The sequence below is a fragment of the Colletes latitarsis genome, unplaced genomic scaffold (genome assembly GCF_051014445.1).
Source record: "Colletes latitarsis isolate SP2378_abdomen unplaced genomic scaffold, iyColLati1 scaffold0171, whole genome shotgun sequence".
Taxonomy (NCBI): Eukaryota; Metazoa; Arthropoda; class Insecta; order Hymenoptera; family Colletidae; genus Colletes; species Colletes latitarsis.
Window position 1 is genome coordinate 1 of NW_027488520.1, and position 10,000 is coordinate 10,000.

Genomic DNA, 10,000 nt, shown 5'->3' on the forward strand with positions numbered 1-10,000 from the left:
GTTTTATATTCTCTACACGGTCCACTGATCGTTTTATTTTTTTGTCGAATTTTGAGAATTTTTTTTTTTTTTTCTCGAAAACGAGCTCGACGACCTGCACTTTTGACGACGCCATCGTGTTCCCCGGATTTTTTCCTGCAAGATAGCGTGTCTATTTTTTGTCCTACGACGATTTTTGACGCCGGAGCGGTGTTTCGGAGCAGAGCGGACTTAGAAACTTTCGCGCGTCGACCGCCGGACCGATCGCTCCAGGCTGTTTTTCGTCAATAACTCGAAAACGAGCACGGTAACGCTCGTTTTCGCCCGTACGATACTTGTACCGTTTACCGTTGGCTACCTGGTAGACGGTTTTTTTTTTTTTATCTCGAAGTTTGAGAGCTTTTTTAATTTTTTCCACAAAAACGAGCACGTGAACGCCAATTTTCGTCTATACGATTCTTATGCAGTTTTATATTCTCTACACGGTCCACTGATCGTTTTATTTTTTTGTCGAATTTTGAGAATTTTTTTTTTTTTTTCTCGAAAACGAGCTCGACGACCTGCACTTTTGACGACGCCATCGTGTTCCCCGGATTTTTTCCTGCAAGATAGGGTGGCGATTTTTTGTCCTACGACGATTTTTGACGCCGGAGCGATGATTCGGAGCAGAGCGGACTTAGAAACTTTCGCGCGTCGACCGCCGGACCGATCGCTCCAGGCTGTTTTTCGTCAATAACTCGAAAACGAGCACGGTAACGCTCGTTTTCGCCCGTACGATACTTGTACCGTTTACCGTTGGCTACCTGGTAGACGGTTTTTTTTTTTTTTATCTCGAAGTTTGAGAGCTTTTTTAATTTTTTCCACAAAAACGAGCACGTGAACGCCAATTTTCGTCTATACGATTCTTATGCAGTTTTATATTCTCTACACGGTCCACTGATCGTTTTATTTTTTTGTCGAATTTTGAGAATTTTTTTTTTTTTTTTCTCGAAAACGAGCTCGACGACCTGCACTTTTGACGACGCCATCGTGTTCCCCGGATTTTTTCCTGCAAGATAGCGTGTCTATTTTTTGTCCTACGACGATTTTTGACGCCGGAGCGGTGTTTCGGAGCAGAGCGGACTTAGAAACTTTCGCGCGTCGACCGCCGGACCGATCGCTCCAGGCTGTTTTTCGTCAATAACTCGAAAACGAGCACGGTAACGCTCGTTTTCGCCCGTACGATACTTGTACCGTTTACCGTTGGCTACCTGGTAGATGGTTTTTTTTTTTTTTTATCTCGAATTTTGAGAGCTTTTTTAACTTTTTTCTCAAAAACGAGCACGTGAACGCCAATTTTGGTCTATACGATTCTTATGCAGTTTTAGATTCTCTACACGGTCCACTGATCGTTTTATTTTTTTGTCGAGTTTTGAGAATTTTTTTTTTTTTTTCTCGAAAACTAGCTCGACGACCTGCACTTTTGACGACGCCATCGTGTTCCCCGGATTTTTTCCTGCAAGATAGGGTGGCGATTTTTTGTCCTACGACGATTTTTGACGCCGGAGCGGTGTTTCGGAGCAGAGCGGACTTAGAAACTTTCGCGCGTCGACCGCCGGACCGATCGCTCCAGGCTGTTTTTCGTCAATAACTCGAAAACGAGCACGGTAACGCTCGTTTTCGCCCGTACGATACTTGTACCGTTTACCGTTGGCTACCTGGTAGACGGTTTTTTTTTTTTTTATCTCGAAGTTTGAGAGCTTTTTTAATTTTTTCCACAAAAACGAGCACGTGAACGCCAATTTTCGTCTATACGATTCTTATGCAGTTTTATATTCTCTACACGGTCCACTGATCGTTTTATTTTTTTGTCGAATTTTGAGAATTTTGTTTTTTTTTCTCGAAAACGAGCTCGACGACCTGCACTTTTGACGACGCCATCGTGTTCCCCGGATTTTTTCCTGCAAGATAGCGTGTCTATTTTTTGTCCTACGACGATTTTTGACGCCGGAGCGGTGTTTCGGAGCAGAGCGGACTTAGAAACTTTCGCGCGTCGACCGCCGGACCGATCGCTCCAGGCTGTTTTTCGTCAATAACTCGAAAACGAGCACGGTAACGCTCGTTTTCGCCCGTACGATACTTGTACCGTTTACCGTTGGCTACCTGGTAGATGGTTTTTTTTTTTTTTATCTCGAATTTTGAGAGCTTTTTTAATTTTTTCCACAAAAACGAGCACGTGAACGCCAATTTTCGTCTATACGATTCTTATGCAGTTTTATATTCTCTACACGGTCCACTGATCGTTTTATTTTTTTGTCGAATTTTGAGAATTTTTTTTTTTTTTTCTCGAAAACGAGCTCGACGACCTGCACTTTTGACGACGCCATCGTGTTCCCCGGATTTTTTCCTGCAAGATAGCGTGTCTATTTTTTGTCCTACGACGATTTTTGACGCCGGAGCGGTGTTTCGGAGCAGAGCGGACTTAGAAACTTTCGCGCGTCGACCGCCGGACCGATCGCTCCAGGCTGTTTTTCGTCAATAACTCGAAAACGAGCACGGTAACGCTCGTTTTCGCCCGTACGATACTTGTACCGTTTACCGTTGGCTACCTGGTAGATGGTTTTTTTTTTTTTTATCTCGAATTTTGAGAGCTTTTTTAACTTTTTTCTCAAAAACGAGCACGTGAACGCCAATTTTGGTCTATACGATTCTTATGCAGTTTTATATTCTCTACACGGTCCACTGATCGTTTTATTTTTTTGTCGAATTTTGAGAATTTTTTTTTTTTTTTCTCGAAAACGAGCTCGACGACCTGCACTTTTGACGACGCCATCGTGTTCCCCGGATTTTTTCCTGCAAGATAGGGTGGCGATTTTTTGTCCTACGACGATTTTTGACGCCGGAGCGATGATTCGGAGCAGAGCGGACTTAGAAACTTTCGCGCGTCGACCGCCGGACCGATCGCTCCAGGCTGTTTTTCGTCAATAACTCGAAAACGAGCACGGTAACGCTCGTTTTCGCCCGTACGATACTTGTACCGTTTACCGTTGTTGGCTACCTGGTAGACGGTTTTTTTTTTTTTATCTCGAAGTTTGAGAGCTTTTTTAATTTTTTCCACAAAAACGAGCACGTGAACGCCAATTTTCGTCTATACGATTCTTATGCAGTTTTATATTCTCTACACGGTCCACTGATCGTTTTATTTTTTGTCGAATTTTGAGAATTTTTTTTTTTTTTTCTCGAAAACGAGCTCGACGACCTGCACTTTTGACGACGCCATCGTGTTCCCCGGATTTTTTCCTGCAAGATAGCGTGTCTATTTTTTGTCCTACGACGATTTTTGACGCCGGAGCGGTGTTTCGGAGCAGAGCGGACTTAGAAACTTTCGCGCGTCGACCGCCGGACCGATCGCTCCAGGCTGTTTTTCGTCAATAACTCGAAAACGAGCACGGTAACGCTCGTTTTCGCCCGTACGATACTTGTACCGTTTACCGTTGGCTACCTGGTAGATGGTTTTTTTTTTTTTTATCTCGAATTTTGAGAGCTTTTTTAACTTTTTTCTCAAAAACGAGCACGTGAACGCCAATTTTGGTCTATACGATTCTTATGCAGTTTTAGATTCTCTACACGGTCCACTGATCGTTTTATTTTTTTGTCGAGTTTTGAGAATTTTTTTTTTTTTTTCTCGAAAACTAGCTCGACGACCTGCACTTTTGACGACGCCATCGTGTTCCCCGGATTTTTTCCTGCAAGATAGGGTGGCGATTTTTTGTCCTACGACGATTTTTGACGCCGGAGCGGTGTTTCGGAGCAGAGCGGACTTAGAAACTTTCGCGCGTCGACCGCCGGACCGATCGCTCCAGGCTGTTTTTCGTCAATAACTCGAAAACGAGCACGGTAACGCTCGTTTTCGCCCGTACGATACTTGTACCGTTTACCGTTGGCTACCTGGTAGACGGTTTTTTTTTTTTTATCTCGAAGTTTGAGAGCTTTTTTAATTTTTTCCACAAAAACGAGCACGTGAACGCCAATTTTCGTCTATACGATTCTTATGCAGTTTTATATTCTCTACACGGTCCACTGATCGTTTTATTTTTTTGTCGAATTTTGAGAATTTTGTTTTTTTTTTCTCGAAAACGAGCTCGACGACCTGCACTTTTGACGACGCCATCGTGTTCCCCGGATTTTTTCCTGCAAGATAGCGTGTCTATTTTTTGTCCTACGACGATTTTTGACGCCGGAGCGGTGTTTCGGAGCAGAGCGGACTTAGAAACTTTCGCGCGTCGACCGCCGGACCGATCGCTCCAGGCTGTTTTTCGTCAATAACTCGAAAACGAGCACGGTAACGCTCGTTTTCGCCCGTACGATACTTGTACCGTTTACCGTTGGCTACCTGGTAGATGGTTTTTTTTTTTTTTATCTCGAATTTTGAGAGCTTTTTTAATTTTTTTCCACAAAAACGAGCACGTGAACGCCAATTTTCGTCTATACGATTCTTATGCAGTTTTATATTCTCTACACGGTCCACTGATCGTTTTATTTTTTTGTCGAATTTTGAGAATTTTTTTTTTTTTTTCTCGAAAACGAGCTCGACGACCTGCACTTTTGACGACGCCATCGTGTTCCCCGGATTTTTTCCTGCAAGATAGCGTGTCTATTTTTGTCCTACGACGATTTTGACGCCGGAGCGGTGTTTCGGAGCAGAGCGGACTTAGAAACTTTCGCGCGTCGACCGCCGGACCGATCGCTCCAGGCTGTTTTTCGTCAATAACTCGAAAACGAGCACGGTAACGCTCGTTTTCGCCCGTACGATACTTGTACCGTTTACCGTTGGCTACCTGGTAGATGGTTTTTTTTTTTTTTATCTCGAATTTTGAGAGCTTTTTTAATTTTTTTCCACAAAAACGAGCACGTGAACGCCAATTTTCGTCTATACGATTCTTATGCAGTTTTATATTCTCTACACGGTCCACTGATCGTTTTATTTTTTTGTCGAATTTTGAGAATTTTTTTTTTTTTTTCTCAAAACGAGCTCGACGACCTGCACTTTTGACGACGCCATCGTGTTCCCCGGATTTTTTCCTGCAAGATAGGGTGGCGATTTTTGTCCTACGACGATTTTTGACGCCGGAGCGATGATTCGGAGCAGAGCGGACTTAGAAACTTTCGCGCGTCGACCGCCGGACCGATCGCTCCAGGCTGTTTTTCGTCAATAACTCGAAAACGAGCACGGTAACGCTCGTTTTCGCCCGTACGATACTTGTACCGTTTACCGTTGGCTACCTGGTAGACGGTTTTTTTTTTTTTTATCTCGAAGTTTGAGAGCTTTTTTAATTTTTTCCACAAAAACGAGCACGTGAACGCCAATTTTCGTCTATACGATTCTTATGCAGTTTTATATTCTCTACACGGTCCACTGATCGTTTTATTTTTTTGTCGAATTTTGAGAATTTTTTTTTTTTTTTCTCGAAAACGAGCTCGACGACCTGCACTTTTGACGACGCCATCGTGTTCCCCGGATTTTTTCCTGCAAGATAGCGTGTCTATTTTTTGTCCTACGACGATTTTTGACGCCGGAGCGGTGTTTCGGAGCAAAGCGGACTTAGAAACTTTCGCGCGTCGACCGCCGGACCGATCGCTCCAGGCTGTTTTTCGTCAATAACTCGAAAACGAGCACGGTAACGCTCGTTTTCGCCCGTACGATACTTGTACCGTTTACCGTTGGCTACCTGGTAGATGGTTTTTTTTTTTTTATCTCGAATTTTGAGAGCTTTTTTAACTTTTTTCTCAAAAACGAGCACGTGAACGCCAATTTTGGTCTATACGATTCTTATGCAGTTTTAGATTCTCTACACGGTCCACTGATCGTTTTATTTTTTTTGTCGAGTTTTGAGAATTTTTTTTTTTTTTTCTCGAAAACTAGCTCGACGACCTGCACTTTTGACGACGCCATCGTGTTCCCCGGATTTTTTCCTGCAAGATAGGCTGGCGATTTTTTGTCCTACTCCCATATTCGTGTCTTTTTGCTTAACGAAATCTTCTATATACTAATAACTTTTTAATAAAAAAACGTGCGACGGCAAAATCCGTCTTAGAGTCACTGGGGTGGTGACATGACAAAATATGTTAAGATCAGCCGCCCCTATGCGTAAAGTATGTCGTTTTTCCATTTTTTCACCCCGGAGCGACACCAACATTGTGTTGCAATTTTAAACCGCGCGGTTAAACGGCGGGCCAAACAGTCGGTGGTTTATGCAACAGCAACCATCAAACTAGTAGGAGAATACACGCCCGTGATAGTATAGGAGATTCCCACTGTCCCTATCTTTTTTTTTATCTCGGACATATATATACCGGCTTATCGTCAATAACTCGAAAACCAGCACGTTAAGGCCAATTTTGGTCTATACGATTCTTATGCAGTTTTAGATTCTCTACACGGTCCAATGATCGTTTTATTTTTTTGTCGAATTTTGAGAATTTTTTTTTTTTTTTCTCGAAAACGAGCTCGACGACCTGCACTTTTGACGACGCCATCGTGTTCCCCGGATTTTTTCCTGCAAGATAGGGTGGCGATTTTTGTCCTACGACGATTTTTGACGCCGGAGCGATGATTCGGAGCAGAGCGGACTTAGAAACTTTCGCGCGTCGACCGCCGGACCGATCGCTCCAGGCTGTTTTTCGTCAATAACTCGAAAACGAGCACGGTAACGCTCGTTTTCGCCCGTACGATACTTGTACCGTTTACCGTTGGCTACCTGGTAGACGGTTTTTTTTTTTTTTATCTCGAAGTTTGAGAGCTTTTTTAATTTTTTTCCACAAAAACGAGCACGTGAACGCCAATTTTCGTCTATACGATTCTTATGCAGTTTTATATTCTCTACACGGTCCACTGATCGTTTTATTTTTTTGTCGAATTTTGAGAATTTTTTTTTTTTTTTCTCGAAAACGAGCTCGACGACCTGCACTTTTGACGACGCCATCGTGTTCCCCGGATTTTTTCCTGCAAGATAGCGTGTCTATTTTTTGTCCTACGACGATTTTTGACGCCGGAGCGGTGTTCGGAGCAGAGCGGACTTAGAAACTTTCGCGCGTCGACCGCCGGACCGATCGCTCCAGGCTGTTTTTCGTCAATAACTCGAAAACGAGCACGGTAACGCTCGTTTTCGCCCCGTACGATACTTGTACCGTTTACCGTTGGCTACCTGGTAGATGGTTTTTTTTTTTTTTTATCTCGAATTTTGAGAGCTTTTTTAACTTTTTTCTCAAAAACGAGCACGTGAACGCCAATTTTGGTCTATACGATTCTTATGCAGTTTTATATTCTCTACACGGTCCACTGATCGTTTTATTTTTTTGTCGAATTTTGAGAATTTTTTTTTTTTTTTCTCGAAAACGAGCTCGACGACCTGCACTTTTGACGACGCCATCGTGTTCCCCGGATTTTTTTCCTGCAAGATAGCGTGTCTATTTTTTGTCCTACGACGATTTTTGACGCCGGAGCGGTGTTTCGGAGCAGAGCGGACTTAGAAACTTTCGCGCGTCGACCGCCGGACCGATCGCTCCAGGCTGTTTTTCGTCAATAACTCGAAAACGAGCACGGTAACGCTCGTTTTCGCCCGTACGATACTTGTACCGTTTACCGTTGGCTACCTGGTAGATGGTTTTTTTTTTTTTTTATCTCGAATTTTGAGAGCTTTTTTAACTTTTTTCTCAAAAACGAGCACGTGAACGCCAATTTTGGTCTATACGATTCTTATGCAGTTTTATATTCTCTACACGGTCCACTGATCGTTTTATTTTTTTGTCGAATTTTGAGAATTTTTTTTTTTTTTTCTCGAAAACGAGCTCGACGACCTGCACTTTTGACGACGCCATCGTGTTCCCCGGATTTTTTCCTGCAAGATAGGGTGGCGATTTTTTGTCCTACGACGATTTTTGACGCCGGAGCGATGATTCGGAGCAGAGCGGACTTAGAAACTTTCGCGCGTCGACCGCCGGACCGATCGCTCCAGGCTGTTTTTCGTCAATAACTCGAAAACGAGCACGGTAACGCTCGTTTTCGCCCGTACGATACTTGTACCGTTTACCGTTGGCTACCTGGTAGACGGTTTTTTTTTTTTTTATCTCGAAGTTTGAGAGCTTTTTTAATTTTTTCCACAAAAACGAGCACGTGAACGCCAATTTTCGTCTATACGATTCTTATGCAGTTTTATATTCTCTACACGGGTCCACTGATCGTTTTATTTTTTTGTCGAGTTTTGAGAATTTTTTTTTTTTTTCTCGAAAACTAGCTCGACGACCTGCACTTTTGACGACGCCATCGTGTTCCCCGGATTTTTTCCCTGCAAGATAGGGTGGCGATTTTTTGTCCTACGACGATTTTTGACGCCGGAGCGATGATTCGGAGCAGAGCGGACTTAGAAACTTTCGCGCGTCGACCGCCGGACCGATCGCTCCAGGCTGTTTTTCGTCAATAACTCGAAAACGAGCACGGTAACGCTCGTTTTCGCCCGTACGATACTTGTACCGTTTACCGTTGGCTACCTGGTAGACGGTTTTTTTTTTTTTTATCTCGAAGTTTGAGAGCTTTTTTAATTTTTTCCACAAAAACGAGCACGTGAACGCCAATTTTCGTCTATACGATTCTTATGCAGTTTTATATTCTCTACACGGTCCACTGATCGTTTTATTTTTTTGTCGAATTTTGAGAATTTTTTTTTTTTTTTCTCGAAAACGAGCTCGACGACCTGCACTTTTGACGACGCCATCGTGTTCCCCGGATTTTTTCCTGCAAGATAGCGTGTCTATTTTTTGTCCTACGACGATTTTTGACGCCGGAGCGGTGTTTCGGAGCAGAGCGGACTTAGAAACTTTCGCGCGTCGACCGCCGGACCGATCGCTCCAGGCTGTTTTTCGTCAATAACTCGAAAACGAGCACGGTAACGCTCGTTTTCGCCCGTACGATACTTGTACCGTTTACCGTTGGCTACCTGGTAGATGGTTTTTTTTTTTTTTATCTCGAATTTTGAGAGCTTTTTTAACTTTTTTCTCAAAAACGAGCACGTGAACGCCAATTTTGGTCTATACGATTCTTATGCAGTTTTAGATTCTCTACACGGTCCACTGATCGTTTTATTTTTTTGTCGAATTTTGAGAATTTTTTTTTTTTTTTCTCGAAAACGAGCTCGACGACCTGCACTTTTGACGACGCCATCGTGTTCCCCGGATTTTTTCCTGCAAGATAGGGTGGCGATTTTTTGTCCTACGACGATTTTTGACGCCGGAGCGATGATTCGGAGCAGAGCGGACTTAGAAACTTTCGCGCGTCGACCGCCGGACCGATCGCTCCAGGCTGTTTTTCGTCAATAACTCGAAAACGAGCACGGTAACGCTCGTTTTCGCCCGTACGATACTTGTACCGTTTACCGTTGGCTACCTGGTAGACGGTTTTTTTTTTTTTTATCTCGAAGTTTGAGAGCTTTTTTAATTTTTTCCACAAAAACGAGCACGTGAACGCCAATTTTCGTCTATACGATTCTTATGCAGTTTTATATTCTCTACACGGTCCACTGATCGTTTTATTTTTTTGTCGAATTTTGAGAATTTTTTTTTTTTTTCTCGAAAACGAGCTCGACGACCTGCACTTTTGACGACGCCATCGTGTTCCCCGGATTTTTTCCTGCAAGATAGCGTGTCGATTTTTTGTCCTAGCTCAATTATTAAGGAAGTTACGGTTTCTTGATTTTTCGGTATGTTCGAACTGGTCTTTTAGGCGGGCGCTCGGTCGCGCGGTGCTTTCGCATCGACCGACGTACCGATCGGCGGCGACGGTTTTTCGTCTATATCTCGAAAACTAGTACGCTAACACATATTTTGACCTATATGATATTTGTTCAGTGTAATTTTTTCTATCTGGTAGGCTGGTTTTTTTTTTTTTATCTCGAATTTTTTGAACGTTTTTGTTTTTTTCTCGAAAACTAGCGCGACGACCGATATTTTTAACTACGGTTTTGAATTCGTCTAATTTTTGCCTACAAGA